This window comes from Silurus meridionalis, chromosome 19 (assembly GCF_014805685.1).
Source record: "Silurus meridionalis isolate SWU-2019-XX chromosome 19, ASM1480568v1, whole genome shotgun sequence".
Lineage (NCBI taxonomy): Eukaryota > Metazoa > Chordata > Actinopteri > Siluriformes > Siluridae > Silurus > Silurus meridionalis.
Window position 1 is genome coordinate 5,835,809 of NC_060902.1, and position 22,960 is coordinate 5,858,768.

Genomic DNA, 22,960 nt, shown 5'->3' on the forward strand with positions numbered 1-22,960 from the left:
ACACACATGCGATCAAAACTAGAGAACAATTTATAAACAATTGAACAATTCTGAAATAATGTCATCTTCACTGCTCAACAGTTGAAGGAGTTTTTGTCCTGTCTATACCATGCTACCAGAACACCTTTTCCACAAAATAACCAATTCTTTTATTTTAACAAATTTTGCAGAAAACACACTGATCAAAATTAGAGAACAACAATGACTGTAGCATGGAAAAAGATTACAACAAAATTTTCTGAAGGTTACAACAGTCAGCAATTAGTAGGAAGTGTACAGGCCTCTGCTCTGAATGACTTCAGCACATCTGCGGCCACAGGACAGCACTAGTCTCTCACACTGCTCTGGTGTGATTTTGGTCCACTCTTCTTCCAGTCTCCTCCACAGTTCGGTGACTGTAGTGGGTTTCTTGGCCATAACTTTGTCGCCAAGGATTTTCCAGAGGTTCTCTATTGGGTTGAGATCAGGACTCTGGGCAGGCCATGTCATTATTTCAATGTTTTCAGTTTCAAGGAACTGCTTTACCCGTTTTGCTGTGTGACATGGAGCGTTGTCCTGCATGAACACTGCGGGCTGATTGGGTGATGAACGCAGGGAAGGAACCATATGTTGTTGAAGAAGGTTTTGATAAACATTTGCATTCACTCTGCCATGTAGCTGTATAAAAGGCCCAACTCCTGCTGCAGAAAACATGCCCTAAACCATGACACTTCCTCCTCCACTTTTCACTGACTTCTTTACACACTTTGGGTTCAGTCTTTCTCCAGTTTGTCTCCGAACACAATGTTTCCCATTGGACCCAAATAAATTAAAAGTGAACTTTGGACCAGTTCTCCTCTGTCCACACAACATGCTCCTCAGCAAAGCTTAGTCTAGCCTTTTGATTCTTTCTGCTAATGAGAGGTTTGGTCACTGCAGAGTGGGCTTTCAGTCCAAATGCTCTTAAACGTCGAGACACTGTATGACGAGACAGATCCTTACCCTGTTCAGTGCTAAACTGGTAAGCAATTCCAGCTGCAGTGTGGAAACGATTGCCCATTGAGATCCTCCGCAGTATCCCGTCCTCTCTTGTATTTGTCTTCCGTGGACGACCAGCCATCTTGGTGGACTTGAATGAGTTTGCTGTAAAGATTCAATATTCTTGAAATCACAGATTTGGAACGACCAACTTGTCTTGCTATGGCTGATAGGGTCATCCCTTTGGCCTTCATCTGGACAACATGCTGCCGGAGGCTTTCAGTCACTTTAGAACGGCCCACCAGAGTCAGTGAAACTGGAAGTTAGGCTGTCAGTAAATAGGGGTTGACAGATAATCAAGGAAATTAGCACAAGGTACCAGATTAACACCAATAACTGGGAGGTATCTGAAAGTGTTCTCTAATTTTGATCAGTGTTTTTTCTGCAAAATAATGTTTTTTTTTTTTTAATGCCTTAGTTATTTTGTGGAAAAGGTGTTCTGGTAGCATGGTATAGACAGGACAAAAACTCCTTCAACTGTTGGGCAGTGAAGATGACATTATTTCAGAATTGTTCAATTGTTTATAAATTGTTCTCTAATTTTGATTAGTATTTGAACACCCTGCTATTTTGCAAGGTCTCCCACTTAGAAATCATGAAGGGGTCTGAAAGGTGCATGTCCACTGTGAGAGACATAATCTAAAAAAAAAAATCCAGAAATCACAATATATGATTTTTAAACTATTTATTTGTATGATACAGCTGCAAATAAGTATTTGAACACCTGTCCATCAGCTAGAATTCTGACCCTCAAAGACCTGTTAGTCTGCCTTTAAAATGTCCACCTTCACTACATTTATTATCCTAAATTAGATGCACCTGTTTGAGGTCGTTAGCTGCATAAAGACACCTGTCCACCCTATACAATCAGTAAGAATCCAACTACTAACATGGCCAAGACCAAAGAGCTGTCCAAAGACACTAGAGACAAAATTGTACACCTCCACAAGGCTGGAAAGGGCTACGGGGAAATTGCCAAGCAGCTTGGTGAAAAAAGGTCCACTGTTGGAGCAATCATTAGAAAATGGAAGAAGCTAAACATGACTGTCAATCTCCCTCGGACTGGGGCTCCATGCAAGATCTCACCTCGTGGGGTCTCAATGATCCTAAGGAAGGTGAGAAATCAGCCCAGAACTACACGGGAGGAGCTGGTCAATGACCTGAAAAGAGCTGGGACCACCGTTTCCAAGGTCACTGTTGGTAATACACTAAGACGTCATGGTTTGAAATCATGCATGGCACGGAAGGTTCCCCTGCTTAAACCAGCACATGTCCAGGCACGTCTTAAGTTTGCCAATGACCATTTGGATGATCCAGAGGAGTCATGGGAGAAAGTCATGTGGTCAGATGAGACCAAAATAGAACTTTTGGGTCATAATTCGACTAAACGTGTTTGGAGGAAGAAGAATGATGAGTACCATCCCAAGAACACCATCCCTACTGTGAAGACTGCACTGTATTAAGGAGAGGATGACCGGGGCCATGTATTGCGAGATTTTGGGGAACAATCTCCTTCCCTCAGTTAGAGCATTGAAGATGGGTCGAGGCTGGGTCTTCCAACATGACAATGACCCGAAGCACACAGCCAGGATAACCAAGAAGTGGCTCTGTAAGAAGCAAATCAAGGTTCTGGCGTGTCCTAGCCAGTCTCCAGACCTAAACCCAATTGAGAATCTTTGGAGGGAGCTCAAACTCTGTGTTTCTCCGTGAGAAGATCTGTGTGGAGGAGTGGGCCAAAATCCCTCCTGCAGTGTGAGCAAACCTGGTGAAAAACTACAGGAAACGTTTGACCTCTGTAATTGCAAACAAAGGCTACTGTACCAAATATTAACATTGACTTTCTCAGGTGTTCAAATACTTATTTGCAGCTGTATCATACAAATAAATAGTTAAAAAATCATACATTGTGATTTCTGGATTTTTTTTTTAGATTATGTCTCTCACAGTGAACATGCATCTACGATGACAATTTGAGACCCCTCCATGATTTCTAAGTGGGAGAACTTGCAAAATAACAGGGTGTTCAAATACTTATTTTCCTCACTGTATATATAAATCTCAGTATTTTGTGTGAGCACCATTGTTTTCTAGCACTGCCTTAACTCTCCTTTCATTGAATTCACCAGAGCTGCACAGGTTGTTACTGAGATCCTCTTCCACTCCATAATGACATCACGGAGCTGCTGGATGTTAGACACATTGCGCTTCTCCACCTTCTGCTTGAGGATGCCCCACAGGTGCAGGTACCATCTGAGACCAACAAGTTTATCTTAGTCTCATCAGACCACCAGACAAGGTTTAAGGAATTAATGCTCTTGGACAGGTCGTCTTCAGCAACATGAAGCTGTTGTGTTTGGGCTTTCTTGTGAGTCAGCTTCAGAAGACGCTTCCTTCTGAGACAATGGCCATGCAAACTGACTTGCTGCAGTGCAGACCCTGGCCACTGTATTGTAACTCAAACTTTGTATTGTAAAGCAGACGTATTTCAGCCACTGTTCAGAGGAGACTGCATGAGTCAGGCCTTCATGGTTAAATTACAGCAAAGAAACCATTACTTCCTAAGATCAACAAGCAGAAGAGATTTGTTTGAGCCAAGCAACACAGGGAATTTACATTAGATCAGTGGAAAACTGTCCTTTTGTCTGATGTGTTTAAGTTTGAGAATTTTTGTTCCAGCTGTCTTTGTAAGATGTACAGAGGGTAAAAAGACTGTTCTTGAATGTTTGATTCCCACTGTGAAGCATACGGAGGTGTGGTGATGTGGGGTGTTTTGCTGGTGACACTGTTGGTTATTTAGTTCAAATTTAGGGCACCCACACACCTAAATCCAGTTGAGATGGTTTGGGATGAGTTGGAACAACCAGTGAAGAAAATGCAGCCAACATTGAAAATCCTTAATATTATTGAAAAACCATTCCAGGTGACTACCACAGGAGTGACTGAGAGAATGCCAAAAATGTGTAAAGCTGTCATCAAAGCAAAATGCTATCCTGGAGAATCAAAAATATAAAACATATTCTGGGTGATTTAACATGTTTTTTGTTTACTACATAAATCCATACATGTTATTTCATAGTTTAGATTTAATCGGTATTAATGTACAATGTTGAAATAAAAAAGAAATAAAGAACACTGAAGGAGAAGTGTGTCCAATCATTTGCCTGGTACTTTATGTATGTACTACACATTCAGTCAGATATGTCCAAGGTGATATCTATCTTATCTATCTTATCTATCTGTCTGTCTGTCTGTCTGTCTGTCTGTCTGTCTGTCTGTCTATGCCAACTCTGATGCCAGAATAAAAACGAATTGACTTATAGCAATTTGAAGGCATCAATAAACCTAATTCACAGTTAATGAGGCAGAGGATTGCTTGTCATTATGTAAACCATGAAATGAGACATGCTGCTGGACCTTTAGAGTGTAAGTGTAGCTCATTTCTGTCTTTGGGGCCTGGTAAAAAAAACAGTTTATTTAAACCCATTTGTTTACAGATGACTAGTGGAGTTGTTAAAAGCATTATGGAAAATTGTGATGTACAGAATGTTTTATTTATTTGTAAATTTCCCATTTGGATGAATAAAGTATCTACCTACCTACCTACCTACCTACCTACCTAAATCTATAACCAAAATTACCCCAAGAGCACAGCAACAACACATCCAAGAGGTCACAAAAAACCCCACAACAACATCCAAAGCACTGCAGGCCTCACTTGCCTCAGTTACGGTCAGTGGTCATGACTCCACCATAAGAAAGAAAGAGACTGGGCAAAAATGGTCTGCATGGCAGAGTTCCAAGACGATAAATGCTTCTAAGCAAAAAGAACATAAAGGCACATCTCAGTTTTGCCAGGAAAACATCTTGATGATTCCCAAGACTTCTGGAAAAACTCTGTGGATTGACGATACAAAAGTTGAACTTTTTGGAAGGTGTGTGTCCCATTATGTCTGGCATAAATGTAACACCGCATTTCAGAATTAAACATCATACCAACAGTAAAATATAGTGGTGGTAGTGTGATGGTCTGGAGCTGTTTTCTGCCACATTACCTGGAAGACTTGCTGTGATAAATAGAACCATGAAGTCTGCTGTTTACCAAAAAATCCTGAAGTAGAATGTCCGGCCACCTGTTCGTGACCTCAAGCTAAGGCGAACTAGAGTTCTGCAGCAGGACAATCATCCAAAACACACCAGCAAGTCCACCTCTGAATAGCTGAAGAAAAACTAAATGAAGACTTTGGAGTGGCCTAGTCGAAGTCCTGACCTGAATCATATTGAGATGCTGTGGCATGACCTTAAAAAGGCGGTTCATGCTCGAAAACCCTGTATTGTGGCTGAATTACAACAATTTTGCATAGATGAGTGACCAAAATGCTGTAACAGACTCATTTCAAGTTATCACAAATGCTTAATTGCAGTTGTTGCTGCTAAGGGCGGCCCAACCAGTTATTAGGTTTATGGGGCAAACACTTTTTCACACGGGGCCATGTAGTTTTGGATTTTGTTTTCCCTCAATAATAAAAAATTCATATAAAAACCGCATTAAATTAGTTTGATGATCTGAAACATTAAAGTGTGACAAACATGCCAAAAAAAAATGACACTTTTTCACACCAATCAATCAATCAATCAATCAATCTATCTATCTATCTATCTATCTATCTATCTATCTATCTATCTATCTATCTATCTATCTATCTATCTATCTATCTAACCGATGGTAAGGTAATTCTTCCCTCCAAAATGCTGAGAAAGTAAAATTTTATGATCATAAATGCTGTGGAACGAATACAGTCTACAGTTAATTTCGTTGTCCTGCTTACATTTAATTGTGGGAATATATCTGACAAAATGCCCAGCAAAATGAAAGCAAATAAAAAAATTAAATAAATAAAATAGTATGTAAAGCTATATTGTATAATCATTTTTATAATTATATAAAATAATTTAATTAGTATGTATGTCCTATTATATATATATATTTTAATGTTGTCATAATCATAAACATAATAAATAATTATAATAATGATAAATTAAATGATTAAATAGAGACAAAATAAACAGCAACAAAAAAACTAAACACAATTAAAGAAATAAAATAAAATCTGACGTTAATTAAAGTTAATTGGAGCATACCAACATAAATGGGAGAGTCAAAAATAACAGTTTAAATTAATAATAAATGTAACATAAATGTAAAAATAGTTTATTAAATGTATCGATTTTTTTCAATTATATTAATTTTTTTGCCTTTTATTTAAAAAATGGTTTATTTTCAAAAGTTCTTGTAATTTGTATTTTACCCACAAGGTGTCAGTATTGTGAAGTGTCAAATAAGCAACAGGCTTCATGCTGCTTCATGTAGCTTTTGCACGTTTACTTGTAACATAAATTGCCTATAAGTGTGGCAGCCTGTGAAAAACTATTGAAGGTTGCTCCTGTAAGATATCCTAGCTTAGTTTTTCTGAAACGACATGGAACTCGGGTGGCATGGTGACTAAGCAGTTTCTATTGACGCCTCACAGCTCGTGGAAGGCTTGTATAATACTGATTTTTCTCTGCTCACAAAACAAGTGAATCATAATTAATGATGTAATCACTCAGAACTGATCACCTAACAAAGGACAGGAAATTCCTGTCTTCTATGTCAGATTTAAAGAAACCACTGGAGGTTGTGATATTACCGCATTTAATCTTTTTACAAAAAGATATAAATTTTTTACATGGATAATTTCTTTCACTGTTGGTTTGTTGCTCAAATGTTTTTACACATGTGCTGAAGAGCAGAAAACCTGTATATTTAATCACTCATAATATTTTTTTTCATATCGAATCTTTCCAGGTCAAAATATACCAATTTGAGTTAAGGATAACAATTGCTAATGCTAACAATATACTTGTCTAATGTTTGCTAAAGTAAACAATGCATAGACCTGGCGAATGTGCCTGTTGAACATCCTATTTAATATTTACTCCCCATTTGCTGTAATAACCTCCGCTCCACTGAGAAGATCTTCCACTAGATTTAGGAGTGTGCTTGTGGAGATTTGTGCTCGTTCAGTCACAAACTCAGGTACTGATGTAGGTGAGGTGAGGAGGCCTGGGGTGCAGTCAGTGTTCCTATTTATCCCAAAGGTTTCGGATCGCAAGACCCTACAGAGGATAGTGAGGACAGCTGAGAAGATCACCGGGGTCTTTCTCCCCTCCATCACGCACATTTACCCCACACACTGCATCCGCAAAGCCAACAGTATTGTAGTAACAGTAACAGTACCCCACACACCCCTCACACACTCTTCACCCTCCTACCATCAGTGGTTCCGAAGCATTCGGGCCGTCACATCATGACTGATCTGTACAACCCGGACTCAACACACAACCGTACTCACTACACACATCCATGTCTTCAGCACCACTCATATTATATCACCTCATTACTACAAACTGTTTACATGCGGTTTTTGCACGTCTTTTTGACTGCTGGTATTGCTTTTTTGCACAAACCCTTTTGTCTAAATTTTGTAAATTACAATGTTCACTCCTGTACTCAGTTCTCTTTTACACACCACACTGTGTAATATACAGCAGGTTTACAGGCGGCACTATTGTGTGTCTTGTGTAGTCTTTAGCCCTGTGTTTTCTGTTATGTAGCTTTATGTTGTTTGTAGCACCAGAGTTCTGGAAGCACGTCTTTTCATTTCACTGTGTACTGCATCAGCTATATATGGTTGAAATAAAAATAAAAACTTCTTGATGTGACTTGACTTGACTTGAGGTGAAGAGGTGAACAGGTGAAGTAGGGTTGAGGTCAGAGCTCTATATAGCAGGCCACTCAAGATCTTCCACTCCAAACCATAAAAAGCCATAACCTCATGTAGCTTAATGCACAGGAGCATTGCATGCTGGAACAGGTTTGGGTCTCCTAGTTCAAGTAAAAGGAAAATAAAATTCTACCGCATCCAAAGACATCCTATACAAGTGTGTGTCTCCAATTAGTTGTTGATTTTGCGAAATAAATCATGTTGCGTTCAGGAGCTCCTTTGCAAAATCAAATAAAATCAAAGTAAACATTACCATAGCATTGTGTCAGTGTAAACATAAAGGGATGATAAAATCATTATATGAAAAGGTTTCTGGTGTGATCCTGAGGTCCTGTTATTTTCTGTGCACAAAATTCCAATTGTTCTACCAGAAGGACTCCTCTAGCATCTCCAGCCTCCTTCTACCTCACAGAAACCTGCTGGAACATGTACTCTATAAAATATTTTATTGCCTCAGGTGTAAAGATGTGAGTATGTGAAGTCTTGCAATGAACTGGCATCCCATCCAGATGGTGTTCCTTTCTTATGCCCCAGGAGAAGCTCTGGATCCACTGTGACCCTGACCAGAATAAAGTAGGGACTCATGAAAACAATGTCCTCCTGTCATCTTATTGTCTCGCCTTCTCTTCTGAAAAGTTCATAATGGTAGTCATTTCTGTTGCTTCCACTGCAATCAAATGTACACATTTTGTATAACAGCTTGAAACCAGTGATAAATCTTTATATAGTTGTTAAGTTTTGTGAAGCACATCCTCACCCTAATCCAGTGACATTTTCGTCCTTCCACAATCACAATGCGGAACTATAAAGTCACTGCTACAGAGCATTACTCATAGACAAATAGAATCGTTTAGGAAAGCAGACATGAAAGTGATGTATTATAAAAGCACTGTGAAAAGAGTGAGTATTAAATAAACAGTCCTGGATTTAAATTAGATACAATCTGAGTAATGATTCTCAGAAAAAAAAGATGGTGTTATGAAACCAGTATCAGGAGGATGTAAATTTTAAACACTACATTGTTGATAAATATCTCATATTTCATTATGATTATTTGACCTTAATGATTTAGAACCTGCATTTTTTTCTCTTCCTAATTTTGCATGAATATTTATTTCAGAGTTACTTCCAGTTCATCGTAACACAATATTTCAAATTGGGTTATCCGTTGTGATTTGTGTAGTAGTGCTTGCTGCTAGTCATTTTAATTCTGTGCATAAGCAATGAGACAAGGAATGTTTGATGACTTAGTATATTGTATTGGCCATGTAGAACGCATTTCTAATTAAATGGTTTGATCCACTGAGAAAAACACCATCCATCACCAAAGAGTTGGCGCCACACTATGTCTGGCAAATGGGATGGGGGTTACCATCATTCTGAATCACACAATTAACAGCGCTGAAGGCTAGTAGGAAAGTGAAAGGGCTGTGTCCAAACAAATGGTCGAGTCCTCTGGCTCATCTCCTTCAGCAGCAATTGTGTAGATCTGAGAGATTAAACATTTGACAAAAAATGATGCGATACTGAAAGAGTTTGCCATCTGCTATCTGACTCTACTATGCTTTAAGTAGGTCTGCAGAACATGCAGAAGATTTTTTACACACACTGTCACTGCCACTGCCATTATATATAAGTTTGGACACACCTTCACTCTTTTTCTTTACTGTTTTTTCTTAAATTTGTATTCTTTTTAGACATTCAAACTGTGTGTATGTTTTAGATTGTCCAAAGTAGCTACTTTTGATGACAATGCAACTTAAGGAAGTCAACTGGAATGGTTTTCCAACAATCTTGAGAAGTTCCCAGAGTTGTTGAGTGCTTGTTGCCTGCTTTTCCTTCACTCTCAAGTCCAACTCATCCCAACTGCATTCAGATCAGGTGATCGTAGAGGACAGGTCATCTGATGCAGCACTCGATCACTCTCCCTCGAACAAATAACTCTTACATAACCTAGATATGTGGAGAAGAATTCCCATATTTATGCTCTGTATGCTTTCTAATGTGTGACACTGAACTGTTTGTCTTAATCTTACTATTTTTTTGTGGCTGTTGTGACACCAAATCTTCCTTTAGGAATTAATAAGGTCTCAAGAATTTACTTTTTTTCCCCTTTCTTTTCTCTTCTTTTCTAATTCTTCTTATTAGGCCACAATATCCATTAAAGTCATTGAGTAACATACAAATTTACATTTTCTTTTATGAAATTTGGCAGGTGTCCTTATCCAGAGCTGTTTACATTTATGATTTTGTGGCACTGGGTTAAAGTCATTGTTCGTTAGGGTTTTTTCTTCTTGGGATGAGATTGCTAGTATGATTTTAAAAAGGATATTGCTAAATAGTGAATAGTTCATCAGTCCCATCAGTCCCAGTCTACATCAATGAAACTGAAATAAAGAGGGTCTCCAGCTTTAAGTTTTTGGGAGTTCACATCTCTGAGGATCTGTCATGGCACCAGAACACTTCAGCTCTGGTAAGAAAGGCACAACAGCACCTGTACTTCTTGAGGATTTTTAAAAAAGCTCATCTGTCCCCAGGGATTCTAACGAGCTTTTACCGCTGCATCTGCAACTCCATCACAGTATGTTACGGAGGCTCCACTGTGTGTGAACGCAAAGCCCTGCAAAAGGTGATCAAAATCCCCCAATGCATCACTGGCACCCAACTACCCACCATTGAGCCCCTTTACCAAAGCAGATGTCTGCACAGAGCTCAAAACATCATCAAGGACTCTTCATATCCCAGTCACAAAGTGTTTAACCTCCTTCCATCAAGAAGGAGATACAGGAACATACGCACCAGAACCAGCAGGTTCAGGGACAGCTTCTTTCCATCCACTATCATCCTACTGAACTCTACACTACACCGTTAGATCACTGTATAAACACTGCGTATACCTTCTGTACAATTATACATACAATGTACATATTATATTTTTTATACCCCTCATTCTCTACACATATTGTGCCTTACATACATCTGCACTACTATTTTATTTATGTGTATCTATATACCGTATACCTTACTGTACACCCTGACTAATATTTTACTGGACATTTGTTAACAGTAAATGGCATTATGTCAAAAAGAAAACTTTTGCTAGCCTTTAACTGCTAGCTCATCTATAGCCATTTTGGTGGTTAATGTCTCTGGATGTAAAATAAGTTTTTACTTTAAACTTGTTTCCTTAAAAGGTGAGGAAGCTCCACATTTTCTTCTACACAGTTCACACAGTATTGCATCTTGATCTTCTGTTCCTCTAGTCAACCTTGCACCAATGTATTTACATGTTTAATTAAATGTATATGTAGAGTTTATGCTTACATTCTATGGACATGTGATTAAAGGATTAATCTCCTGGTCTACATTCAGCTTTATTTAAAAGCTGCAATTTCCCTCCTGTGCTTAGTAGGAGGCAGCCAGATAACACATGAAAAACTAAAGTCAGAAACCATGAATGCACAGGGTGAAACAAACAAGCCAGCTGTGGGTTAGTAATTGCGCTGTGTGCTATGCTATTGATATTGACTTTTTCAGAAGCAGATTTATTTTATTGAGTTTAGCTTTGACTCATGCATCTGTTATTCGAAATATCCATCCATCCATCCATCCATCCTCTATACCACTTATTCTACACAGGGTCAGACCCTCAGATCAGGGAACTCTGGGCACCAAGCAGGTGACACCATTGACTGAATGCCACATGTTCTCCATATACAGGATCAAGAACATTTCCAGGTTTTTATCTCTTTGTCCCGGAATAGAATCACACTTGGGCAGCAGAAGTTTGGGAATGGGAACACAGTTGTTTAATATTATTATTCATTTTATAAACATCTAATTGGCAGAAGAAGTAAGCAACATCATTAGAGATCTAAAATTTATATTGTAATGTTAAATGTCTTTTAATCCTAAGGCCCTGACCTTCCTTTACCTGAGAGACACATGCTGTAGCTTTTGATCTACCATTAAGAAGCACACAGCAGAGATCTCTAACCTATTGTCTGCTTTTAAAAGGCTGTCAGCTAAGTTTCAAAAGCAGACAGTAAATCTACAGATAAATATTGTTCTCAAACACAGACTATAAAATTCACCAGCAGTGACTTTATTCATAGCTGGACAAGTTCAAAAAGACAGTGGAATAAGGTTTAGTGGTTGTGGTGTATAAAAAGACCTGGAGATGCTAATAGAGCACAAAGAAAAGCTGAACATCAGAGAGACTCAAAACAACAGACAGAATATCACAAGACAGACAGAAAAAACAAACAAACTGCATCATTTTATGCGCAGGCAAATCTTTCATGCCCTTATTATGTCTATGTGGTCTAAACTCCATATAAAGATTCTCTTTCTGTTTTAGTGCTATAATACATAAGTATTTAACGGTGCAAATAGTAACAATTCAAAGCAAAAAAAGCTGGAGTGATGAGTAGAGTGTCTTAGTGGATTACATACCCTTTCTTATGTACTAGACTTTGCATATCATTTTGTCTGTCTCCCAAAACCAGGTGTAAATTAGCGTGTAGCTTGGAGCTTAATAGACTGCCAGGTGCTCGGTGCCAGGTGTTGAATAGGAAACATCACGCTGTGGAAATCATCCAAACCAGAATTATCCACCTTGCCTGGAGAGTCGCCCATGTGCAATTCCCATCAATGAAGTGAGGAAAACACTTGAACAGATTGTTCTAAATGTTTTCTTCACCCAGCTGTATGTGTGAAGGTGCATTTATCTCATTTTGGTTTCGAATGCCTCATTCAGTGCAAATAGCTATTAATGAAATCATTTTGTCAAGCACATAAAGCAATTTATTATTTCTTTAACCAACTGGTAGGATAGTTGGGCCAAGTCACTGGTTTTAAGACGATTGTTTGAATCCTAACATTATTTTGGGGGGAAAATGTAGAATTAAAAATAATAATAATAATAATAATAATAATTTTATTTAATTTAATTTTTTGTCATTGCTGTTTAGTATTAAATGAAAAACAACAATTAAAAGCCTGAATAAAGTATATTATTGTACACATTTAAATAATAAGCCAAATATATAAAAGTTATTAAAAATTAGTCCTAATAGGGATGTTTGGTGAACTCTGCTGTCTATAATGAGTACTTAAATATACATTTAAATCTCTTTTAGCCTTTTATGGGTTATTCTGTGCATGTGGTGCCTTTTGGACCTTGCGATATTTAAAAACCTCTCGATGCAGACTGCAATGTAGACCGGAGGAGATTTGCATAGCATTATATGTTTTATCCATTCTGCTAGACAGCACAGGTTTAACGTGGTGGAACGTAACATTGGGAAAATGCATTGGGAAAATTAGCAATGCTTTCAGCAATGTTAGTCTGTGTAGGACTATTTAGTCTAGACAATAAACCCCTTTTGACATTCCGCTGTATAATTTGTAGACACTGGACCAACGTTGCTTTACTTTAGCATTATGTAAAGTGTAGGAAAATGTATCCATCAATACATTTACGGAACAGAAGAGTAAATATGCAAAATAATAAATACACAGAACATGGGTTATAAAGTATGAAGCTGCTTTGTAATGTAGCAGCATATGCACAGCAGCAATATAAGCAGTAAAAAACTATTTTATATATAAATATATATATATATATATATATATATATATATATATATATATATATATATATATATAAATATATAAAATAAAAATGATGTGGTGTTTAGTCAGTCTAAGTTAGTTGTTTGACTTGACCAGGTCACCATTTGAAGGAAACAGTGTACTGAGTAATCGAACTGCTTCAGGGAAGAAACAGCTGCATGGTCTGATGATGGTGACATGATTAGTGACTGCCAATTGGTTTATGAGGTGGGTGAGATGGGTTCATCAAACTGGTGGCTTTGCAGAGGCAGTAAAGGAAATGCTGGACCTTTTTGCCTAGGCAGGTGTTGTTGAGGTTGTGAGCGGTGACTGGTCTACTAGGGTTGACCTGAAGTCAACATTCATCTCTTTAATCTTATAAAGAGATTGATTGTTGTCCCTACACCATTCTGCACCTCCTCTTTGTATGCAGACTTTTCATTGTTGCTGTTGAGCAAAGCAAACTTTATGATGTGATTTGAACTGTACTTTGCAGCACAGTGATGATTCAGCAAGGTAAAAATTAGTGGGCTGAATACACAGCACTGGGGGGTGCCTGCATTTAGTGAAGTGCTGTTGGATTTGGAGTTCTGATAGACTGTGGGCTGATTGTTTTGAATGCTGAACTGCGGTTTATAAACAGCATCCTTCCAAAGTTGTCCTTTTTTCCGGAATGGGTCAAAGAAAGATCAAGGTAATCGTTATGAAAGTCTGGAGTTAAAACAGATTTTAAATTTTTTGATACCACCTTGTGTTAAATTCTCAAATCTTACTTAATTAATTTCTTTAACGGAGGCTCTGACAGCGGTGTTGACTGCAAGGCGTGTCACAGGTTTGTATTAATGAACTACTAATAATCTTTTTTTTTCCATTAATATAAACAGGGACTTGTATTGTGCATGCTCAGCATAATCTAAGACCAATAATACAGTGCTTTTAAATAACCAACCAGAGACAAAAGACAAACCATATAATCATTAATATTGTGAAGTGGACGATAATTTTTACAGTGATTGAAGGAGACTTTGGTGTCAGTGATGTATAATAGTCAGCAAGTTTTTCCACCCTTACATTTTTTTAATTTCTTAATATATACTTCTTAGCAAATTGCTGTCATAAATAGGAGGTAAAACAGACCAGGACAAGCTCTTATAGGAAGATAATCAGCCTTAACATCACAGAAGTGTAAATGCAATCCAATCCAAATAGCATTATATTATACTGCACACATCCAACAACAATAAATACATTCTAGTCTTATATAAATGATATAGCCAGACTTGATGTAGGAGACAGCTTTTAGGATCTGCTACCATATTGGATTTCATGTGTATGCGTCTTTTTTTTTTTTTAATCACTGGTAGGTTTTTGATTCCTGTCTTCATAATTAATGGTAAAGCAGAATTACTGCTACACTGAAGATTTGAAAGAGGCAAGATATTCATTATAATGCACTTAGCTATGAAAGTGAGAGATCAGGTCTATACATTATCTGCTCAAATGTAAACATGTATTCCAAAACACACAATATAGTCAAAAGTATGTGGACACTCAAGTACCAGTGATTCTATTCCAAAACGATTAACATTTATTTTGAGTTGTTCCTCTTGTGAAAGTTTAAATCTATATAACCAGAGAGACGCTGTATGCTGAAACATGTTTGGGCTTAAATTTGTATTTGTTGTGTTGTTTAGGAACTGTCAAGCAATCATCCATGATGATTTGGCAATCTTTGGGAGAGTTTTGGCATCTAATTGCCTTTTTAACCATGTTGCTCTATACTGTACATACAGGCAAAATGCTTATGTATCTTCTTCCAGATAGGTTTAATACAGCTCTGGTTGTCTTAAAATTGTTCTAATTATGTATATGAAGGTCTACACGATTTATTCAATTTCTGTGTATTTGAGAATTCTGTAATCTGCCCAACTGCAAATAATTACACAATCAGATGTTTATCAAGAAAGTAATAAGTAAGTTAATATTACAACTTTTTTTATATAGATTGAAATGCAGAAAACTATGGAAATAATAGTATTTTGTGCCACTGATGGTCTGTGAGGTGGACATGTTTAAAAACATTTGGGTTAGCTATTAGCCAAAAAAAAAAAACCTACCATGTCTACCATGTACATTATTTGACTGTAATACAATGAAAAAACACGTGATCTTTATGAAATATTATCTTCTTAAAGGGGTAAAAGGGTTATACTTTCCTTCAAAGTAACTTTATGAGATCAAGCTCTATGCAAGCATAGACATGAGTAGGTCTAGAAGGTCCAGAGCGACTGTCCTGGGATTTGAATTCATAAAATGCTGGTTATTAAACTACTAAGCTGCCATTATTTATAGAACAGGAAAAGATTCATCATGCATACCTGGTTAACATACCTGGTACGTTTCCATCAGTAGGAGCATAAAATCGTTATTAGTGATGTATATGCACATTTGATAGCCCCATTAGATTGAATAACCAGATGCTGTTGTTCCTAAATCAGCAGTATAATTGTATGTATGTATGCAAATCTCCAATGATCAAAGCACAGACCCTTGTAGGACCTTCAAAAATGATCTCCCATGAAAAGTATATCAATCCTTCTAACGAGCACGAAGGAAAGTCATGCCCTGAGGAATACTGTGGAAATCTTGGACAACAAATGGCTAGACGAGCTAATTGACCTTCGAGATCTGACAGGAGAAATTCATTCCTAGTCTGGGGAAACCTTTGTGATGCTGTTGGGAAATTAAGAAAAGAATGAAATGTTGTTCATATTTAACTTTTAAAATGGACAAAATGTGATGGCATGAAAATAGGCTAATAAGGACCTAAAATCAATTCAAACTTTCTGGCTGCAATCATTTAAAAATTTCCTAATAGAGTCTTGATCTGGTTATATGGTTAGAAACAAGCAATTAAAATGCTTAATTTCATGGCTAATGGTCAATGCCTCACTCTCAAAGAAACTTTGTCAGACTTTATCTGTTACATAATATATTTAATCAGTAAACAAGCTTTTAGCTATGTGAACATATATAATGATTTACTTGACACCCCAGCCAAAACCTGATATTACTATCCTTACCATTATTATCCACTTTATCTATGTGACAAGGCAAAACAAAGCAAAATCAGCTGTCATTCTGTTCTTCTTATTAATAGTTACTATGTCTAAGTATACGCTATGTAGCTAACACGCTAGTAGTTACGACTAAAAAGAAAATGCACAGTATAAATCAGTCTCTCGTCTGGGAGCAGTGAGGGGAAGGCGATATGACCTGCCTGACGTTTCAGACTTTAATTTCATGGTTAATGGTTTCCAAGAACTCCTTGCAGATTGAAGGACAATGTCAATGCAGCTAATATGCAAATAATACATGCGTATTAGAACTTTAGTTGGGAAAGTGTTTCCATATCCATATATATGTTTTCACATCCATATATATATATATATATATATATATATATATATATATATATATATATATATATATATATGGATGTGAAAATGTGGATGTGGATATATATATAAAATGTGATTTACATACTGTATACTACATACTATACAATACTGGTACATTTACAGAAAGCCTTGACTTTATTCTATAGCTCCTTCGTCTTTATGGTTTAGAACATTGTCTAACACTCTCTGGGTAAACTTATATAAAAATCAGTAATGGGGATGAGATCATTATCCAAGACTCTGTGGATGTATCTTTTAAGTTTTGTGTTTTGTGTTTTGTGTGTGTGTGTGTGTGTGTGTGTGTGTGTGTGTGTGTGTGTGTAAAACAGGATTATAAACACATATGTTTTCAGTATATATGATAATGAGGTACTTTCAAGCAGCATTTCTCCTGACACTTTTGATAGGTACTTGAGAGGCTTATAGGGGCAATTACAATCTTAATTTCATGCTTAATGGTTCCCATTAAGCACCATGCCAACACAGCTATTATAATAATAATTTTCATAACTTTAGATTCTATTCCAGTGTCTCACAATTAAGGGACATTCAGAGTTTTCCATTCAAATTCCCATAACACTGAAGATCAGATTCTGTTATTTAATATGTTTCATAACATAACAAGACATGTTCGTAGAAGTCCTGAATAGTAGAAGATTAAGATTATATGCACTGTGCCATCTTGCCATTATCTACCTGACAATATAATGGAGTTAATACAGCATACTGTCTACTGTGTATACTATAAGAAAGGGCAGTTTGTTTTATAATACAGACAAATCAAAGTATAAACAGGACAGTTATGATGGCCGTCATTAGCTGCACAAGTTAAATCTGTCTTAAGGCTGAAAGGTCAGGTGATGTATAATTTTTCCTACGAAGGCAATGCAGGCTCATTTGAATGCACAGAGAGATTCAGCAACCAAAAGGATCACCACAAATCTCAGTGTGGTGACAGAATGGCAACAGAAGCAGGAGATGGAAATAACAAAGTCATTTTATTCAGCTGTTATATTACCTGATTAACACATGTCTGTCAGTGTGACCTGCATAGTGGAATAACTGCGTAGTGTCAGACACCAGAGAATGAGATGTTACCTTTTGGGGAATGACATTTGTACCGCCCTCTGGACTTCAAATGTCAAGATTGCAATTTCAGTCTAGTGACCTCTTGCATGCATGCAAACTGAAGTAGCGGCTTGAAAAAAAGTTTGCAGAGAGAGTCTGAATAAATTCGTGACCATTTCTTTTACAAGTTTGCAATCTAGAATTGTCTTTTAGATATACATTTTCTTTCACCTCATTCATACATTTTCCAAATGTAATGCATGATGCGGTGCCAAAGAACCATCCGACCTAAACTGGAGTGCATTACAAGCCTGTAAACAACACCTTGCCATGGATTTTACCAGTCAGGCATAACATTATGTCCACCTGCCTAATATTGTATTGGTCCCCCTTTTGCTGTCAAAACAGTCCTGACCCATTGAGCATTAACAGCATTAACTTCTTCAGCAATTTTAGTTACAGTACCTTAACTGTTTAATCGGACCACCTGCACCAGCCTTTGCTACCCACATGCATCAATAAGCCTTGGCCGCCCATGACGCTGTCGCGGGTTCACCACTGTTCCTTCCTTCCTTGAGCAGAGCTGCAGCCCACCCAGACATCTAGCCACCACAATTTAGCCATTGTCATACTCGTTTAAATCCTAATGCTTACCCATTTTTCCTGCTTTTAACACAACTCTTACAACTTTGAGGTGTAATAATAATATAATATAATAATAAAATAATATAATCAGTGTTATTTACTTTACCAGTCATAAAGATATAGTGTCATAATGTTATGCCTGATCAGTGTACATCATATTTACTTGCCAGCAAAGCTGTCATTTGTCAAATTGTGTTAATACTTGTATATGCAGGTCATTAGATAGAGAAAAGTGGTTGAAAGTAGAGTAGCAAGAAAAAATAAAAATAAAAATAAATAAATATTATATATATATATATATATACATATATATATATATATATATATATATATATATATATATATATATATATATATATATATATATATATATACCAGTCTTTAAAATGTTGGTGGGCAGAAAGGAATGATGTTTTACAACAGCAGAAAAAAATGAGCTTGAACAGAAATGCTAAACAGGTTAGATATGGAAAAACTTGGCTTCTTGGTCTCTTATGTATTAGCAGGATTTTATTTGTTGCTCTGTTGGCCCATGATTGCTGATTGGATCGTTACATGTATAGGCAGATATAAGATATTCCCGTGCTAAAGAGTTTCTTCAGTATATATATATATATATATATATAGAGAGAGAGAGAGAGAGAGACATAGGAAGAAGAGAGATTGTGTGAATTACCTGCAACTGTGTTGCAGCTCTAATAATGAAGCTGTTGGTGTTAATTTCTTGTGCAGTTTCCATTATATTTCTCATTTTCCAGTTCATCAAATTCATCTTGTGTTTTGGGCTATATTGCAAAATTGCTATATTCACCATATCAGTTAACTGACACACAAAAATCATCCATTTGATTAAGGAAGGTAATTACCATATGCCACTGTAACTGTATGCTGATATTGGTAGCAATTATTATAATGTAGAGCATTCATTTAGCAATGATTAGAAATAATTAAACATACTGGAACTATCTGTGCATTCAACAGGTTGAGTGTACACCATCAAACCATTTAGTGTTGAACATTCAGACAAACTATGGTATGCTTTGGTAAGTGTTAAGTAAATAATTCATACATGTACCCTTGTTTATTGAAGCATTGGACCCTTAATATCTCATCATGTGCAAGCAGTCCAGTACATGCCGATACAGGTCAAAGTCTCTGGATGGAGTTCATTTCAATTGGAGACACTCAGCAGCTGAGGATGATCCCACAAGAACAGCCTGAAGATCTATGAAGTTACTAAGCAACACTAGAAATATGAGGATGGATTTGGACTCTAATTAATATCAAGAGCCTACTACAATGGCTTAGGATGAATGAATAAGATGTTCTTTAGTAGTGTAGGTTTGTCCCTAATGAGCGAGCCAATGGCAACTTTGACAAGGAAAAACTCCCTGAGATGGCATAAAGAAGAAAACTTGAGGGGAACCAGATTCAAGAGGGAACTATCAAGAAATAATCTCATCTGGGTGGCACCGAAGGTCCATTTATTATACAGATAAACGATGTTGCAGTGTGCAGCACACCTCAACAATGATAAAACTATCATGAATGGACATTTTCTTGTCACCCAGGTGAGGTTGGGCTCCCTTTTGAGACTGGTTCCTCTTAAGGTTTCATCCTCATACCACCTCAGGGAGTTTTTCTTTACCACTAGCTCACTTATAAGGGCGTATTTTTTAATGCACAGTTGTCTCTAGAATTTACACAAAAACAAGCAAACAAAAATCATGAGTAAGGTCAGAGGTGAATGGCCAGACCAGTTCAATTGGACAAAGTCTACTGTAACCAGTCTTTAAAATGTTGGTGGGCAGAAAGGAATGATGTTTTATAACAGCAGAAAAAAATGAGCTTGAACAGAAATGCTAAACAGGTTAGATATGGAAAAACTTGGCTTCTTGGTCTCTTATGTATTAGCAGGATTTTATTTGTTGCTCTGTTGGCCCATGATTGCTGATTGGATAGTTACATGTATAGGCAGATATAAGATATTCCTGTGCTAAAGAGTTTCTTCAGCTATGACAATCTTTCTTCTTCTTCTTCTTCTTCTTCTTCTTCTTCTTCTTTCGGTTGCTCCCATTAGGGGTCGCCACAGCGGATCATCCGTCTCCATACCACCCTGTCCTCTACATCTGCCTCTTTCACACCAACTACCTGCATGTCTTCCCTCACCACTTCCATAAACCTCCTCCTTGGCCTTCCTTTTTTTCTTCTACCTGGTGGCTCCACCCTCAGCATTTTTCTACCAATATAACTCATGTCCCTCCTCTGCACATGTCCAAACTATCTTAATCTCGCCTCCCTCACCTTGTCACCAAAACATCCTACATGCACTGTCCCTCTAATAAACTTGTTTCTAATCCTGTCCATCGTCGTCACTCCCAACGAAAACCTTAACATCTGCAGCTCTGCTACCTCCAGCTCCACCTCCTGTCTTTTACTCAATGCCACTGTCTCTAATCCATACAACATCGCAGGTCTCACCACAGTCCTATAAACTTCTTCAGCTATGACAGTAATTTAGACTAAAATACCATGGAACGCAAACCTGTCATTGCTTTTTAATCAGTACATCATATAAAAGAGAAAGTATAATTTATGACTTAAGGATTTTCCAGTTTCTTCATGTACTTCACCAGAATTTCTCCCCTTTCCAATATACAGTTGATATAGCACATGCTTGACCTTACAGGTTAATGATTATCAGGCTACAAATCAGAAAAAAACCCTGGTTGTTCTGGTAAAAACATTCACCTTTCCTGTCCAAGCTAGTAACAGTAAAAAAAATAAATAAATAAAATTCTTACAGACTGTGTAAGTTGCCTGTCCTGGCAAAATCCCTGTACAGTCTGAACAGAGAAGCAATTGCATATTCTCATTTGTCTTTGTCTTAGTGAGCACAAAAGCTACTACCACCATCATAAATTACTGTTTCTGGTTTACATTTATTAAATGTGTAATGCATCCTGCACCCTATTTAGCCATTAACTGTTTATTATTTATTATTATATCATGGATATTCAAGCAGCAAATGAGGTAGAAAAAATAAGTCAAACTGAGATTAATTTCTTATATATACAATATCTCACAAAACTGAGTACACACATTACATTTCAGCAAACATTTTATTATATCTTTTAAGGGAAAATACTATAGAAATGAAACGGATATATTTTAGAGTAGTCAGTGTGCAGCTTGTATAGCAATACAGATTTACTGTCCTCTGAAAATAACTCAACATACAGCCATTATTTATTAAATAGCTGGCAACAAAAGTGAGTACACCCTAACTGATAACAGCTGTATGTCGTGTAACCATGCAAATCACCAAATTACTCACTTCACCAAATTTTAACTGCTCTAATACAAGAGCAGTTAGAATTTGGTGATTTGAGTACAATTCTCTCATACTGACCACTGCATGTTCAACATGGCACCTTATAGCAAAGAACTCTTAGGAATTGAGAATTTGAATTGTTGCTCTCCACAAAGATGCCCAGGCTATAAGAAGATCGGTAACACCCTGAAACTGAGTTACAACACAGTTCTAGGATCATACAGAGGTTTTCCAAGACGAGTTCCACTTAGAACAGGGTCGTTAAGCGCTTGTGCTGTGCATCAGGTGCAGAATCTGGATTAAAAAAACAGACACATGAGTGCTGCCAGCATTGCTTTAGAGGTTTCAGAAGTGGAAGGTCTACTCGTCAGTGCACACAGTGTGCAAACAGTTTGCTGAAGACAACCTGACCAAGAGCATGAATTAATGGAACCAAGTCCTGTGGTCTGATGAGACTAAGATAAACGTGTTTGGCTTAGATGATGTCCAGCATGTGTTGTAATGCCCTGGTGAGGAGAATCAAGAAAATTGTGTCTGGCCTACAGTCAAGCATGGTGGTGGTAGCATCATAGTCTTGGTTGCATGAGTGCTGCTTGTCCTGAGGAGCTGGAAAGAAGATCTTTTGTTAGATCTATGAATGGAAATCACAAATCTTTGGCTAAAATAGTGTATAAATAGTTAAAATATGGTTGAACACTTAAATATACAATATTATTGTGGATAAATGCTCTGCTAACATTTCATAATTGTTATTCATGTGGCCTCGATTTTCTTCTTTAAAAATAAAGGGGGCTCTGACTGTATTCTTTTTCTGTACAATTAATAAACAGATCAGCCAAAACATTGAACCCCCTCACTTATATTGTGCAGGTCCCCTTGTGTAACCAAAGAAGCTCCGATTTGAAGATTCATGGACGGACTTCATATGGACTTCATAAGAGCTCTGAAAGTGTGTCATGGTATAAACCGCTAAATGAGCCCCACTATTTCTATGC